The sequence below is a fragment of the Pan troglodytes genome, chromosome 9 (assembly GCF_028858775.2).
Source record: "Pan troglodytes isolate AG18354 chromosome 9, NHGRI_mPanTro3-v2.0_pri, whole genome shotgun sequence".
NCBI lineage: Eukaryota > Metazoa > Chordata > Mammalia > Primates > Hominidae > Pan > Pan troglodytes.
The window spans coordinates 44,118,823-44,137,455 of NC_072407.2; the positions used below are offsets into that span (position 1 = coordinate 44,118,823).

General features: G+C 36.9%; 1 pseudogene; it reads right to left on the minus strand.

The window, feature by feature from the left end:
* Positions 1-1,968: 1,968 nt before the first annotated feature.
* LOC100609265 (zinc finger CCHC domain-containing protein 9-like) lies at positions 1,969-17,927 on the minus strand (annotated as a pseudogene).
* Positions 17,928-18,633: the final 706 nt, after the last annotated feature.

Here is an 18,633-nt window from a genome sequence, read left to right on the forward strand (position 1 = left end):
AATACTACAACATGTGAGAGCTGCTGCATGGGCTGAGCCCAGCAGAACCATAAAGGCAGGACTGCCCACAACTTTGGGAGCCCAACCCCCACCCCACTGTGCCATGGAGTCAAAGAATATTATTCTAAAGCCCTAAGATTTAATGTTGTTACTTGGGACTAGTTATCCCTTTCTTCTTGCCTATTTCTCCCTTTTGAAATGGGATTGTCTATCCTATACCGGTCCCACCATTGTCATTTGGGAGTGATAACTTGTTTTGATTTTACAGGCTCACAAGAGGAGGAGAATTTGCCTCGGGGTGAATTGTGCCTTGAATCTCACCTATAACTGATTTAGATGACACTCTGGACTTTGGACTTTCGAGATGGTGCTGGAATAAAATAGGACTTTGAATTTATTGGAATGCAATTAATATATTTTGTACACAAGAAAGACATGAATTTTAGGGGCCAGGGGCAGAAGGCTATGGTTTGAATGTGTCCCCAAAAAAGCATGCATTGGAAACTTAATCCCCAATGCAACTGTGTTGGGAGGTGGCGCCAAATGAGAGGTGGTAAGGCCACAAGGGCAAAGTAAATTAATGCTATTGTTGGAGTGGGTTTGTTATCATGGTAGCTAGTTCCTTATGGAAAGGTGAGTTTGGCCCCCTTTGCCTCTCTCACTCTTTCTTTTTGCCCTTCTCCTATGACATGACATAGAAAGTAGGCCCTCACCAGAGGCCAGCAGCTTCATCTTGGATTTCCCAGCTTCCAGAACCACGAGTTAATAAATTTCTGTTCCCTAAAACTGGATGACATACTCTGATTTATACCCTGTGGTATTCTGTTATAGCAGCACAAACAAGACTATGAAAACCATGGTGTGACTTGCACTGGCCCATAGATTTTACTGAGTAAGTGTAATGTATTCGAGTTTGCTCTTCTCCTCCTTACAATAAAATACCTGGAGAGTCCCTGCCTCTGCATAAGAAGGCATCTGGGTTTACTTATCTGCTATGCCATTGCCTGAATGACTAACTCAATTCAGAAGAGAAAGGAATCAAGTCTAAGGTTTATTATCTAATTCAGCTTTATAAATAACAAAGCATATGTTTTGATCCCTATGTAACTCCAAAGACTATTTCTCCATTTGTTAAAAGTCTGATGGTAAAAAGACTAATAATTAATAAATGGGATCCTTCAAAAATCCCAGCATTTAAGGGAACACATCATTCTTGGTATATTTTGCCAAAAATTAATAACATGAATTACCAGAAAAATCAGACAAATTGAAAATATTTTACCAAATTCTTAGCCAATCAGAAGTATAAAAGTCATGAAAGACAAAGGAAGATGGAAGATCTTTTCCAGATTAAAAGAGCCTAAAAGTTCATGAAAACTAAATGAAACTGGAATTCAGAATTGTATCCTGGTCTAAATAAAGAAAGAAAGAGAAAGCAGGGGGGAGAGAGAGGGAAAGGGGGAGAGAGAGAGAGAGAGAGAAAGAATGAATGAACATGGATAATTAGCAAAATTTGAAATAGAATTGAATAAATGTTAATTTCCTAGATTCAATAATTGTGTTTATATAAAATGTTACCATTTGGAAAAGCTGAGTAAAGAGTATTTGAGAATTGAGAACTCTTTGTTCTTTTTTTTTTTTTTTTTTTTTCCAGAATAATCAGATAAATGGATTTTCACTCAATATATTTTAAACAAAGATTTTGCACAACTTATACTATTATAATAATAAATTGATAGTTTGAAGCAAGAAAATAATACAAAGAAAAATTCATTTCCAAATGCAAAGCAGTATCTTTGCTCAGGGGTGATTCACATTTATGTGTAATTTTGCATTTTCAAAAAGATGATTGTTACAATCAGTTATATCACCACTTAGTTATGTCTAAGTTGTATCAGTTAAACATATGTTCCTTTAGAAAATTCTATTTAATATTATTATTTCCTTCAGTGATTTTCTCCAAACAGTGATAGAAGTACTTCTCAATGGACAGAATACACAAAGCTGTTTTTGACTACATCTCGATCATACTGACACCTACAATAAAGGCTTGACTCCAAGGGTGCCCAGCTCTAATTTGTGAAGTATGTCCTGTTTGGAAAGTAACAATGAGGTTGTAAGTAGCAACAGTACTTACTCATTATCAAAAAATAACAATTTTAGGTATCTTTGTTTTGGATTTCTGTAATTTAAGTCATCCAATTTCTTCAGAGTCTGCACTCACTCCCTTTGACCAGCAATCAACCGTGACCATTCCAAAATCTGAATTCTGACTTTCAGGACAATCCTTCTTAAAATATTCCATAGAGCAACAAAGTTGGCAACCACCACCATCAGCACAGAGTCCTTTGGGATGATCAGGACAAGATCTGGACAGCTGTCTCATTTCCTACAAACAAATATTTCGCAAAAGGAAATTAATTAAGAGCCAGGGCTACTTTAGCCCGGCGCTTGATCATTTTGCGCTCCATGGACCCAGACTCAGAACACGTTGCAGTGCCCGTATCTTGATTTTCTAGGGCAACTGGGCAATCTGCAGTTGTATGACCAGGTTTTCTGCAATGGAAACATACCATTGTCTTTCTCTTTGCTGCTTGTCATTCATTGTTTTCCTTCCCATAAGACTGTCTTTCTTTAAAGCAACTGCAATTTATTCCCTTACTGCCTGATCATTGCTATCATCTCCCCATCGTAAACCATCTGTGAGTTCTGCCTTAGGTATTCCATGAATCCATTCACATCTTCACTTAGGTACTCTTTTTTTTTTTTCTGTTTTGCTTGTGGTGCATCATTTTCAAGGGAGAGCCTATTGGCTTCAAGTTGTTGGTGCCTTGACAGATTTTGTCCCTCAAAGGACTTTTTGTATCCTCCCATGATGTTGCAGGCAAGGGTCTCTTGTTATGTGTGGTGGTAACTTGTGCCCACCTGGTCACAGTTTCATTAGAGGTACCTTATCAGTTATGCCTGAACCGCCTAGAGCAGTTAGCAAGCCAGAGAAGCCTAACCCCCTATTGGCAGCAATAGCACTCAACACTAGAGGTAGGAATTTCTTGTTATATTTTTGTGACTTTTGTATAAAATTATTTCAAAATGTAAAGTTAAAAAGCAATAAATAACAAAAATAAATTTTAGAAGCTAATTCACCAATTTTGAGAAGCAAAAACTTGAACAGAAATACTCCCAATTTCCTTGCCAAAACCTTTGCTTTCCCAGAAGTACTGTGTTCATTTATTCAAGGTATTAACCATTCTCATACTACTAAATCTAAAACCCTAAGCACATTTTGTGGTTGGTCCTGTTGGATTATCCTTGCCTTTTCTCTGTTTTCTTTGCATTAGCCCTGGGCACTGTTTATATTTCTAAGGCTTCTAGTTAGGCTAAGTCAATTGTATACTACTGGAATTTATTTGCTTAAAGAAAAGCAAAATTGCATCCAAAACAAATATACTGTTTTATTACATTACAATATCAGTATATACATTAAAATGGAAATTTTCTCTTCATGACTCAAAGAAAAAATGTAATTATTATTATGATACTATTTAATCACTGTATCTGCAAATAAAATTGGGATTCCAGATTGAATCCTGGTCCAAAAAAATATTACTTGAGTAATTGACAAAATTTAAAATAAAACTGCATAAATGTTAATTCCCTAGTTTTGATAATTACATTTATATAAAATGTTATCATTTGGAAAAGGTGAGTAAAGGGTATACAGGAATTCTGTGTTCTTTTTTTTTTTTTTTTTCAGAAAAATAAGCTGATAGCAAATGCGTTTTCATTCAATATCTTAAAAATATTGTGACATTTTCTATATTGAAGATAACAACTCTTTTGATGAAACAGTCAATAATTAGAGAACCAGTGTTCCAATGAGCTTATTCAGACATTAGCAACATCAGAAGAGGATATATGGTTGATCTAGTCTTTACTTGGCCTATATGAGCATGAACAGAGACTCATAACACCTCACACACAAACACAAATCACACACAAACTGCTTATCTATAATACATGCAATTATGTCGTTCCCATTCTTAAAACACATATCGACAAACAAAACGATGTCTCCAATTTTCATTAAGGAAAAATGTCCAAACGTCTAACTGCTGATTTCAAAGCTTTGCATAACCTGGCCCCTTTTCAGCCTCCTTCTTGTTACTTCCCACATGAATCCACCTTTTTACTTGCTATTGTCAAAACATTCCACGCTGGAACACCTCTGTCTGGTGCTGATCCCTCTCTCTAGAATTTCATACACTCTAATCAACGAAGTACCAACTAAGATTCACGCGACCTTTATATCCCTTAACTGTAACCCAGTTTTTTCTTCTGAGCTCTGGATCATGTTTTCAAATGTTTACTGGCCATCTTCAGTTTGATGTCTCACAGTTTTTCAAATTTGTACAGATCTCATAAGAGTAATGACTTTACCTACCACCCAAACACAATTAATGAATGAAACTACATTTCAATAATTTCCTCAATTAAGAAATAGTTTCATCCTTAATTCACCTTTCCCTTGCCACCTAATATATACTCTGCTGTATCTTTTGAATTTGTGACCAGATAATCTCGAGTTCAACAACTTCTTTCTAGTCTTACTCTAATGCTTTAAACAGCCACTAACTTTTATCAGCTAGATTATCATAGCAGCCTCAAACACAACCCAGCACATCCCAGTCTCCACACTACAACCAAAGTAACTTTCTAAAATGCAGATATGATATCATTGTCAGCTTAAACTCTTGCTCTTACAATGAAACACCAAATCCTTAACATGACTTCTAAATCCCTTTGCAATCTGGCTAATGCTTTGCTATCCAGTCTAATTTCCCTTCACTTTATCACTATTATGCTCCAAATATACAGGAGTAGTGTCAGTTCCTTAAATATACTCTACTGCCTATAGTAGGCAGTCTTTAAAACAGCCCCTAAAAATCTTTGCCTCATGCTATTCATGATGTTGTATAATTCCCTTCTTTTGAGTGTGGGTTTGACTTAGTGACACATTTCTATCAAAGAGAATATGGCAAAGATGGGATGTCACTTCCGAAATTAAGTTACAAGAAGACTCTAGCTTCCATCTTGCTTGCCTTACTCTTTCGTTTCTTGCCCTAATGGAAGCCGGCTACCGAACTGTGAGATGCTCTATGGAGAGGCACATGTAGCAAGGAAGTAATTTTTTTGATCAACAGCCAGATGAAATAGAGAGGAACTGAGACTCTCAGCCCAACAAATGATGAAAGACTGAAACTTGGTGAAAACATTATTAATGACCTTGAATGTGAATTCCTTACCAGTCCAGCTTAGAGATGACTGCAGCCCTGCCCAGCAACTTAACTGTAGCACTGTGAGACCCTGAAGCCAGAGGATCCAGCCAGTACATGCCTGGATTCTTGATGCACGAAAACTGTCTTTGTTGTTATTGCTGTTTCTAGCCTCTAAGTATAAACATAATTTGTTACTCAACCACAGAGAGCTTATACACTGCCCATCACATCAAGGATTTACAAAACATATTCTTCCGCCTGTAACATTTTCTGTTCCTCTATTTTCCAACTCCTTTTGTTTACTACTTTCTCATTCCTCCTCCCTCCACTTTCTCTTTCTCCACGCACCCTCCTTCTATTATTCTGTAAGTATTATTTTCTTCAGAGTGTTTTTTGTACCCCTAAGTGTGAGACAGAAGTCTTTCCTGTGTAGTTTCCCTAATATAAACATGAGCATCTCCCACTAGATCACAGCTCTATATTTTTCACAGTTATATCTCCATGCCTTATACACCCTAGTCCATAATGTATATTTATTACTTTTTTTGTCATTGTTGTTAATAAATGTGAAAAGTACTGGCAAAATCTAAAAGGGGGTTATTAGTCATAATATAAAAAATGAGTTGTAAGGTACAGGAAAATAAAATAACTACAAGAAATAAATCTGAAACCAATGGTTTACTGACTGATATATGCTGATAGAGCAACTTGAGGATACAAAAGAAGAAAGAAACAACAGTCTTGATTCACATATGTATGTGGTTCCCAGTTACCTAAAAGTCATTTACTTCTTCACCTCCAGAAAGCCAAAATCGGACTTGCTAATTTGTTGAGACTCTCCCATTCTGGGCATTTGGCACATCAAAACACCAGATGGTCACTTACATCAAAGAATCCTGATGATAAAAGAGATTTTTCACCTAGATCAAACCCAAAAGACTCCGTGGCATATTGATTTATTATTGGGCTCTTATTCCCAGATCAAACAGGTCCCAATGCAGCCAGATATCAATCTGAACTAGGTATCAGTTTATCAAAAAGTGAGAAGTAAGCAGACGAAGCCAGTCAAATGCCAGAACTTATATACACAATCATGAAAACTGAAGTTCCAGAAGAGAACCTCAGCTCACATTATTACAAAAACTGAAACAGCCTTTCGATTTAGTAAGACTAAAGCCACCTCCTGTGAATTACAGAGAGGTATGAGTAAAGATTTATAATCAATAAAATGAAATCAACAAAAAAAAGTCAATAATTTACTAAATATTTACTAGTTGTGTAATAGTAAAAAGAACCAACTTTTTTTAAAACATCTACTGGACATCAAACACTGTGCCAATGCTTTGCATCCATTATCTTGTTTACTCTCTCACTGAAATTAAAGTAGGCAGATAAGGAAACCAAAGGTAGGACAGTTTGGGCAACTTCACCAGCATCACAGTCTTAATAAAACTCTGAGCTGAAATTTCAAGCTACAGTTTACTTCAAAGTCAATGTTCTTTCCATTACGTGACAAAGTACTTCCCTTCTACACGAATAAAAGAAGACTGTGCCAAAATCCTGTGGATTTAGAGGGCCCATCCTGGCCTCCTTCTGGTTATGCCACGAACTGGGTGAAACCACAGCATCAAAAGAACATGCCCACTAGAGCCTGTACCCACATGTTAGTCCACATGCTAGTCTGCTAGGGCTTGAGATTTGTTTGCCCAAACATTTCTGGGTCAAATTAAGACAGATTATAGCACATTCAAAGCCCTGCAGGATGGCCAAGGGGCATTGTGGTGGAGGTGGGAGATTTTGTGTCTTGGTGGTTCCAGCAAGAGCTGCATGGAACAGGAGGAGAAGAAAGGGTGGCAAGGGTTTGGCATGACCCTCCCTGAGTCACTCCATTCTGAGAGCTCAAGAAAGCTAAGTTCATACCTGCCTTCCAGGCCAGAATAAAGGCACATATTTGTCAATGTAGGGAGACAGAATGTATTTTATTTAACAGTATATTAGCTTATTTATAACTTTTAGCTATTTAGAAATATGGTTTGTGGCCTTCCATTAGTATTCTTACCCTGAATACCATGAATATTGTGGAGGGGGACTGGGAAATAAGCATACATTGATTGATTCAGGGAAGGAAAAAATTACTTAATTCAGAAATGTCTCAGGAGTAAGATTATAAACATAGTTTATATCATATTTAGAAATTCTGGTTATCCTACCTACTTCAAAATAAAAGATTTGAAGTGATTTATATTAAAAGACTACAGGAAATCAGACAAAATAGCAAAAGGAAATTTTCAACCACAAAAACCAAAGGAGAAAGAAACATAAAAATGGAGGCTGATAGAGTTTATAAAGAGCCATAAAGGGCACATGTGCTTAAATCGACTCTGTTCTACTTATACTGAGAATCTTGAAAGCACTTAACTTTAAGTCACATGGCTCTTACAGACCAAATAATTGTATTAAGTGAAAGTCTTTTCATACTGTGAACACTACACAGCGTGAAGCTGAAAGACTCCTCTGCGGGTTCATTAGCATAGTTGGATATGCAGTTCTCCCCACCTGAAATTTTTTAAGAGCAAAAGAAAGGACCAGCCAAAAGAGAAACGCTCCCAGGTAAACTCCATCCTTGACAAGAAGGCTTTTCAGCCCGTGAATATCATCTTTCCTGCAATATCCACACATGGAAGTAGACCAACTAGAATCTCAACCATAAGTTGGAGAAGTACATTCTACCTCTGCAGATAACAAGAAAATAATTCATCATTATACACACTATGCTTCTAAAATGTTTTTAAAACAATTTGCATTTAATAATGTAGTTATAAGTTTTAAATTTTTTCTATCTTAGTAAAATGTCAAATGTCTGTTTTTGTGGACTCTGATAACAAATACTTTCTGTATTGAAGATTAGTGCATATGGCATTGGGAGTAGAGTGAAGAATACATTTATATATTTGTTTATTCATTCATTAGAGAGTCATTGAGGGAGTGCTTACTCTCCTGAAAGGTAATGTACAAGCTTTTCTCAATAATAAATCAGGCAGCGAGTGAGGTACTAAGTAGATAACATCAGACTTGGCCCAGCAGTCTTGGAGTCTATAGTACAGTGAGAGTTAGAAAACATTTCCTATACAGAGCACATATTAAATATTTCAGGCTTTGTGAATGAAGAAGCAAATTTGAGGTTATAATGTAGGTACTTAGCCAGAGAGAAAACAAATTTCTATTAATTTTGTCTGGAGCCATACCAAAAAGCAAACAAATCAACCAGGGTTATGGGGATAGATTTAGTCTACAGCTATTGTGTGATGACACCTCGTATAAGTGTGTAGTCATCCTTCACCAGTAATTCTGGACTTTGTGTGAATTAGCAGAAGCTGGGCCATAATTTAATTTTATCAAGATGTTTTCACCCACCCATTTATTCATTCACTCATTCATTCATCAAATATTTTGTAACCTTTCACATTGTGCCAGAATATATAAAGCTTAACTTTTAGTGCATCCTAACACTCTATTTTATTTTCATAATTACCCATTTAATAAGTATAATATGAAAAAAAATTACACACACATTGTCCCAAGTACACCATGCACTGTAACACCGAGAAAGTATGAGCTTCAATTTAAAGATGAGGAAACTTAGAGACAATTTAAGAATAAGGGTGTCTTAAAAACATTCTCATTGACACTAAAAATGTGTTTTTTTGTTGGTTGTTTGTTTTGGAGTCTCACTCTGTCACCCAGGCTGGAGTGCAGTGGTGTGATCTCGACTCACTGCAAGCTCTGCCTTCCGGGTTCACACCATTCTCCCTCCTCAGCCTCCCAAGTAGCTGGGACTACAGGTGCCTGCCACCATGCCTGACTAATTTTGTTTTTTTATTTTTAGTAGAGACGGGGTTTCACCGTTTAGCCAGTATGGTCTCAGCTAGTCTCAATCTCCTGACCTTGTGATCCACAGGACTCAACCTCCCAAAGTGCTGGGATTACAGGCATGAGCCAGCACACCCAGCCAGTTAAAAATATGTTTTAAGCACAGCCTTGGGTGGTCTTTCTTGGTCTCTTCAGCAGACAAGAGGAATGCAATGGGAGGACCACAACTTTTATTCAAACATCCAGTTAGTCATTAATCCATTTATTCATCCATTTCTTCATTCGTATTTATTGAGACTCTATTATATATTTAGCACTGAGTATAAGATATATACCTAGCCACAGAAAACAGTTATTTAGTGACTTAGCAATTGATGCCTATCTCTCCTGAAAGGTAATGTACAAGCTTTTCTCAAGAAAAGGCTTGAGAAAAAGAATAACTTGAGCACTTGGGATTTGGCTGGTCATTGCTTTCTCCCTGGACCTGCTTATATACGCAGGTGAGAAGGTCACATCACCACACCCACACACACCCAACCCCTCCCTTGTACATAAAATATCTGAAAAACAGTCATGATGTAGTGCCATCAGCACCAATATCTATCTTTAGTTTCAATGTCCTGCTACACAGAATGATTTTAAATTACCCATTCACATTCAACTTCAAGTCAAGCAATTCCCTGAAATAAATCTGTAACAGCTCTGGTCCCACTCAGCTCCTGTGGGCTCTTGCTGTAGGCTTAGCACATTGGAAAATATTTCTCGCACAGATTGGAGAAAAACAACTTGGAAATGTTCTCTTTTCTAAAATGCATGAGATAATCAGCATAAAAGCTGATTGGTAATAAAAATCATCCTTTATTTGTAGTTGTCTAGATGCCATATCACATCTTAATACTTTATATGCATTACCACACATAAATCCTCACAGCCTCTTTATGATGAAGTTAGGCTATTATTTTCATATTACAGATGAAAAAAAATGGAATCTTTCAAGCTTAAGTTGCTTCCTTTATAGTGGATAGTGGAGGAAAGATTCAAACAAGCATTCTAAATCTAGGAGCCTGAATTTTAGTACTTCACTATAGAGCTGTTTGCTTAGTTGCTGCTCTAGGAAATATTCTTGCCCCTGAAGGAAATAGAAAAAGAAAAGTGTGTCAACAGCTTAAGTAAACTAATCATGCAGAAAGAAAAATGCCAAGCTTCTAATGTTGATCACCTGGGACAGATGGGTAATGATAATTGTCATCTTTACATATCTTTGTATTGTACTGGTTTTCCTGTTATAACAGGATATATTAATTTTGTAACTTAAAAAACAGAAAAACTGAGAACAGAGATTTTTTTTAAAAAAAGGACAAAGAGAGGGAAAGAGAAGAAATGAACAAAGAAATGAAGGAAAGGAGACTAATAATAGGATTAAGCATGTTAGAAATTTCAATATTGATAATGACGTATAGTTGGGAAAAAATTATAGAAAACAGCTATAGATTGAATTGAATAAAGGAATGAATAAATGACTTGCAGGCTTATGGATTAATTTTTTCTTGATAAAAGACAAAATATCAAGATTTTGCAATTTACCTAATTACATCTGTGGAAAGAATCAAACTGGTTTGGAAAGTTCTTATTTCCATCCCCTAGCTTATAATCCCCTTAGGTCATTACTCTCACTGTATGTTCCCTAGAAATATCCAAGAGCCTCGTCACAAGATTGGACCATCCAGCTAAAGCTACAGGTGAAGCACTTCACTCTGCCACACTGTTTATCTTCCCTCTATCCCAAGAGACACACATGATAGGAGGAACCCTTGACAGTTATCAACAAAATTCAACCTCTTGTCTTCACTGAAGCTTCTTTCTTTCTTATTCCGGGAAAGGCATATGACTGCCTCATTCTTAAAGATGTCCACTGATGAGAAATAATAACTTTTTTTATTCTTATATCCTAGGTCCCATCTATGTTCACAGTCTGAAATGTATTAATTACTTCTAGCCTCAAGAATTATGATAGCCATTTAAATTCATTATTATGATAAAAGCACATAGTGGACAAATGATTACTACCCTCTGCACAATTAGTCAGTTTATATTCATATTCATTTATATTCATTAAGCCATAAGCAGGTATTGGTTAAATGTGAAACCACATGACAAATAGTATGCCTGTGTGGTATTATACTAATTTGGGAAGTGAATTCTAATTACTCACATCCAGTATGAGAAACTAAATTTCCATCTATTGCTTTGCTATTTCAAGCTCATTCAAACCTCCATCAGAAACTTCATACTTGGCTCCTACTGATAGTCTCCTGGGTTTGTCATTTCATAGGATCTACCTATATAGTTACTAAGGCATCCAGAGCAGCAGTTTTCAACCCTAGTGTACATTAGAATTACAAGGGCATCTTTTAAAAAATTGCTGTTTTGGCCTTACCCCAGATAAACTCAATCAAAACTGCTGAGGTATGCATGGGGCTTGAATGTCACTGTTTTTTTGAACATCACAAGGTGCTTCTAATATAGAATCAGAACTGGGAAAGGATGAGTTAGACATTTAAGTGGGAAGCAAAGTCTAAGGATAGAATCTTCAGGGGGAAATGATCTGGGTAGGAGCTTTTCTTATCTATACCCTTGGATTATAAGGCAAAGAAAAAAATTCCTTATTCCTCATTATTCTAAATGGAGATTTGGAGCTTGTTCAAAAACACTTGGAAAACAGATGGAAAGTTAAAATATATGTCAAGTCAAAATCCTCAAAATATTAGATATTAGTTTTAGTGAATTTGGGGCACATTTCAACTGGCCTGCCAACTTTCAAGTCCTCTGCAATTATTATCCAAAATGTACTTGAAACAAGCTTAATTTATTCTTTTATCTTCTCTTTGATGTAACTATAGATGGAAGTAGAACGCAATGTAATTGTGTTATTTCAGACAATAAAACAAATCATCTACCACAGAGAAGTAATCATGCCATTTAAATTTGTCATGGTTGCCTGAACACCTGTCATCTTTTATTTTTAGGGCCCGACTATATTCCCCTAATAATTCTAGTTGAAAAAGAATCATCAACACAGCAAAATAAATATTTCTTCAGGAAAATTACTGCAAGTGAAGCATCTAATCAACATGTAAGTACAGCATAGGATGGTGTGAAAGTTTCTAGGGAACACTCACATTCAAGAGAAATTAGCTTCATTCAGTGTGTGTGTGTGTTTTTTTTTTTTAACAAAAAGGAAGCTATCTTAAAGCTCATTGACTATATTTCTTTTGATGAGATTCTTGTTAATTCACTCAGATACAATTAAAAATACTGAAGGTGGTAATAAATTCTGCAACCAAAGAAGTACTGAAGGAATCTCAAAGACAATATTTTAAGTGATAGGGGAGTGTCTAATGTGAAATTTTACTTACTCATAAATACCATGCTGTTTTAGCTTATAATTACAAACAAGCAGTGTAGCCAGTGGAAGGAAGGTATCCATTTTTTTTCTTTCTTTCTTTGAGACGGAGTCTCGCTCTGTCGCCAGGCTGGAGTGCAATGGTGTGATCTCGGCTCACTGCAACCTCCACCTTCTGGGTTCAAGCAATACTCCTGTCTCAGCCTCTCGAGTAGCTGGGATTACAGGCATGCACCACCACGCCCAGTTAATCTTTGTATTTTTAGTAGAGACGGGGTTTCACTATGTTGCCCAGGATGGTCTTGATCGCCTGATATCGTGATCTGCCTGCCTCGGCCTCCCAAAGTGTTGGGATTACAGGCATGAGCCACCGTGCCCAGCTGAAGGAGGGTATTCTTAAAGAATGCAGATATGGGACTTCAAAGCCCAACTATTACAAATCATTTAATACTATGTTAATAATTGCTCATAATTGGCAGAGACTAGTTTCCATCTTCTACACAAAGTGTTGGCACATTTTCTATAAAGAGTCAAATAGTAAATATTTTAGACTTTTTTCTTTTTTTGAGACAGAGTCTTGCTCTGTGGCCCAGGCTGGAGTGCAGTGGTGCGATCTTGGCTCACTGCAGCCTGCACCTCCGGGGTGCCAGCAATTCTCCTGCCTCAGCCTCCCAGGTAGCTGAGATTACAGGCATGCTCCACCACACCTGGCTAATTTTTGTATTTTCAGTAGAGATAGAGTTTCACCATGTTTTTCAGGCTGGTCTCCAACTCCTGAACTCAGGTGATCCACCCACCTTGGCCTCCCAAAGTGCTAGGATTACAGGCATGAGCCACCATGCCCAGCCTATTTTAGACTTTTTGAAGCATACAATCTCAGTTGCAACTACTCAACTCTGTCATTATAGCATTAAAGCAACCATAGACACTGCATAAACAAATGGGCATGGCTGTGTTCCAATAAATTTATTTACTAGCAGTGGTCTTTGGTAGGCAGCTAATAGTTTGTAAACCCCTAATTTAATTAAATTGTTTAAAAGTGAAATTCTGCCTCTTGAAACCTGACTCTTAAAAAGTGGTTTCAGGGAAAAGATGAGTAAAGACTAGGAGCCTGAAGGCATGTAACAAAAACATCTAAGTTTTGCAAAAGTTTTCTTTTAAATGCATTAATGTGATTCTGGTGTATTTACTAAGTGACACATGCATTTTACTTTAACATTTATTGCATCTTTACGTGAGACCCCTTTATGTTTTAGAATAATGAAATTCCTTTTTCCATTTCTCAAGACCCCCACAAGGTAGAGGGAAAAAAAGTGAACTGAAAACTCTGTAAACTGCATCATATTAGACATTTTCTAAGAGTCTTCACACTGAAAAACATACTACTTGGCAGAAATATGATTGAGGCCAGGAGGTGAAATCCCAAGAGCACATATTAACTCAGCTCTGTTTACTAAGACAGTCATTAGAAATATGTGAACAGAGGAGAAACTGGTATCAACGTTGCAAGAATTAGAAACTCTGCTTTTTACATTTATTCTTTTTACATTCATAATGGATTTTCAGGGCTACATTGTCAAGGTCTCTATTTCAGGTCACTGAAAGGATTCTGCAACTCTGAGACACATTTTCCAAGACACAGAAATAGTTTAGGATCAGATTGTGTGTGTGTGTGTGTGTGTGTGTGTGTGTGTGTGTGTGTGTGATTAAACTTTGTAGAGCATGTTCTCTTTTATGGACCTAAGAAAGGATGTGTGAAATTATGTTATGGATTTATTAACGGCTCTTTTCAGTTCTTTAAGAGGCATTTATTAAACAGGATTTAATAAAAGGGTTGTTTTATGTAAGTAGAATGTATGATAGAGTTTCTATTTCTCAAGAATAGGCATTGGAGAAGGGAAATAAAAGAATATGTACCTCTGGTCCTCATTTTCCTACCTTGGGTGGAATCTGCAGACTCATTCTTTATTTTTCTCATAGTGCTTAGTCTTAATATTGAGGACAGTCGGAAAAGTTGAGGAATGTAAACTCAAATTTATAAAGCTAAGAGTGGTCTGAGCTGAGAATTCAATAAATGTTAGCTATAATAATGTTATTAATATCATAATGAATAATAAGTATTATTACCAATGATGTAGATATACAAATGACATATTGAGAAACAACTGTTTCTTTCAGAACAAAAGGGAAACTATATTAATGAATAATGTGATTTTAAAGTCAGTACCCTTATAACTTTATTTTGAATCTGTCAGAAGCAGGTGGAAAAATTAATAAACAATAAAGAGCATATAACTGGGAGTTTTAAACTATGAAACTACTAGAAGAGAAAAACTATTCTCCTACACATTCACTAAGAAATTTTTATAAAATGTGTGTTGGGCAGTAGCAAAAGAAAGGAGACTATAAATGTGGAACAAGTACACATGAATTTATGTCCACACATGTATATAATCACGAAAATATTAAAGTCATGCAGTTTAAAAGAAGTCAAAAATTTTAATGGAAATTTGGAACCCAAAAATAAAGGCTAAAATATTGTATCTAGTGTCTGAGTGGCTACTCAATTAGAAAAATATTTAAAATGGAAAAGGTGAATAGTTGGAGTTAGAAAAGATGTAATGGTTTGATGATGTTCTACCCCTTTCCCGGCTGTTCCTGTTTCAAAATGACAAACAGGCAAACTTAGTAGGGTGTGGATTGATTCAAGGAAGGTATGGCTGTGTAAAGACAGAATCTGTCAAAATGCTTAAAGGCAGCACGTGAATATTTTGAAGTACAATATTTTCCATAGCCGTGGGACAGCTGAACAAAAGTTTCCAGGTATAAAATAAAAAAACTATAAAAATAATTTTTCGGCAAACATGTTTGCATTTATGTTTTTAGGACTCAAGTAAAGGTAAAAGCAAAAACTATATATATTTGATTCACTGGATACAAACAGACATAGCATAGGTGCTTACCAAATTCTAAGTAACCAATCAAAATATAGAAACTCTAGATTATAAACTCCAGAAAGAAAACCTATCTAAATTCTAATACTAAATTTTCCATATTGTAACATACTCAGAAGGCATGTAATGAATGATGAGAGTCTTCCTCCCGGATACTGTGCTAGTAAACATCCAATCAAAGAACCAGAAAGAAACTGATAGAGAATCCAAACCATTTAGTGTTAGACTTACAGATTGAAAGACTGTGATTTTAAGATTGTGTGTGTGACGAAAAACTTCTTATTCTTTTTTTTTTTTTTTGAGACGGAGTCTTGCACCGTTGCCCAGGCTGGAGTGCAGTGGTACAATCTTGGCTGACTGCAAGCTCCGCCTCCCGGGTTCACGCCATTCTCCTGCCTCAGCCTCCGGAGTAGCTGGGACTACAGGCGCCCACCACCACACCTGGCTAATTTTTTGTACTTTTTTAGTAGAGACGGGGTTTCACTGTGTTAGCCAGGATGGTCTCCATCTCCGGACCTCGTGATCTGCCCTCCTCGACCTCCCAAAGTGCTGGGATTACAGGCATGAGCCACTGTGCCCGGCCAAAATCATATTCTTTTTTGCCTTTCCTGTGTCCCCCACCCAATTCTGACATTTATTATGTTGATCCAGGTGAGATTACCTGCTCATGACTCTATTTTTTTTCATTGCTTACTGATTAGCATAGACATGTTTCTCTCTGTCCTGCACAACAAGCAAGATAAACCCAGTCATCATGACCCAGCAGAAGGTTCCAGCTCTCTTTCCATAAATGTTTTCAAAATGTTACTTATTAATACATAAGTAAATTTATTATTGTGTAATAAATATATATTACTATGTTTTGCAATGCCAGCATAAGCAGATAGCTTGTGAACAATATTTTATACAGAAAATTAGAAATCATGGTCAATTACTTACCAATTTTAATACTATCTTTTTGAAACAAATACCAAAGCATTTTAAAAGGCTTTCCAAGCCTTGGATTAATAACACACATGATGTCACCTAATATTGGGTGACAGGCCCCTGAGATGGCAGAGGTGTATTACTTCACTTCTCGTGTGTGCCTTGGTGTTCACAGCAAGATGGTTACCTGTAACCTGGTCTCCAGAGGTTTTATTTATTCATACTGCAGCATCCACTACTTTCCTTGAATTTCTCTTCTGTGGTCTAATCACAAATATAAAAGCCTGCATTCCTTCTATTCATTATATTTCTTATCTGACTGCATTGGAAAACTGCAACTGTACTCTTTTTCTCTGAGATATTGTAACATCATTTAATAAGTTATTCAGTAGATGATAACCTAACTTCATTCTCATAGTGGACTTTGTAATTATTTTGAATTTCATGTTTCATTGTTCTTCCATTAAACGCAATTTGTACTTTATATTAAGGGATGAAAGAACCTTGTAAAATGATTAGTTAGCTATTTAGGAAACTTATCAAAGGCACTTGTTTTCTATTTTTTCAAGTCACAATAAACCAGTCCGAATGTAGATATCGTGAGTCCGTGATTCTTCAGAAAATTCTCTTTATTGCATACTAATTGTGGGCTGCTTGTGTGATATAGGTCAGAAAATACAAAGTTGCCATATATATATATATATATATATATATTTAGTTTAAGGCATCTTCTTCTTTCTTCAATCCCAGCTAGAGATTTATAACTTCACTGATTTCTCATTGAATTCTCATAAATTAATCATTTTGATATGAATTTTGATTCACATCTATTTTTCTTCTCCATGACTACCTTATTGTCTATAAAGTCTAAGTTCCTTAGACTGCAACTTCACTTGTCCTATATCTTCTTCGAATTAACATCAATCACCACTAATTTCTCTAATTCCACTACTTTAAAAGAAGCTTCCCAGACTAGATGAAATTCCCTTTCTTTGCAGTATCACTTACCCTGCAATTTTACCTTAGAGCAGTTAACACAGCTGCAATTAATTATCTGTATCACTTGTTTTCTCTTTCCGGCCTGGGATTCATATTTAAAGAGATAACCTCAGGGCCTAGCATAGGACCTTACCTACAGTAAAAACAACAAATATTTCTTTAGTGGCTGTTTAATTAATGTTTTTCTCTTCCTCTTCACACTTATGAAATGTTATTTCTCACAGTTCTTTCTTTTCCCACTGAAATAGCTGTATTGCATAGTAGGTGATTTCACCCACTCTATTAGTTTTCACTACAAATTTTATATTGATGACTGTGAGATGAATATTACCAGCCCAGAAAAGCTTCCTACTGGACAACTCTAGTAGAATTTCCCATAGGTATCCAAACTCCATATAATTAAAATTTGGCTTTACCTTCTGAGACAGCCTGTGGGAGAGGGTCCGTGGAGAAACTCCAACCAGCTTGCCCACTGAGGTGGAACCTAGGGAAGGTCATGACGTTTGCAGCAGGGAGGAGCCTGAGCCTGGCACCTCCTCTTCCTGTGTGGAACCTGGGATTCTAACCCTCTGGCCGGAAGTGGTCTACGGGAGGGACTCTGGCCTTGAGAGATTATCTGTTTCCCTCTTTTTTTTTTTTTTTTATCCTTTTCACCCAGTAAAACTCTTCTTTACTCATCCTTTAAACTGGTCTGCGAGCCTAAATTTTCATGGCCATGAGATGGACAAGAACCCCATCTGTAGATGAACTAAGGAAAAGTCGTGCAACATTTTTGCAGCAAAGTGGAGGCTCCAGAAGCCCTGAGTGAAATGGGGACTCAAAGCTTCTCACTGTTGCTTCTCAGCTTTTTAATCTTCAGACTTCTGAGTGTGGGGAAAGCCACGCCTCCACCCCGCGTAGCTCCCTGGCCTTTTCATGGCCTTTTCCTTCCTTTTTTGGGGCCCATCGGTAAGCAGCAGCTCCCTCCGCTCCCCACTCCCTGCTGGGGCTGGGACCCATGGCCCAAGGGTCCTGCACAGCTGGCTGGCTGGTTCCCAGCCACTGTGGGCTGCCCCAGCCTTCCCCTTCCCTGTCCAAGGGGTTTAACTCTATCAGACAGTAATTAAGCTTAAACTTGTCTCCCTGGTGGAGGAACCACTTGCATATGAATAAGAGGTTGCATTTTTAAACTGTTTCTTTTCTTTCCCCTTCGCTACCCTGTCAG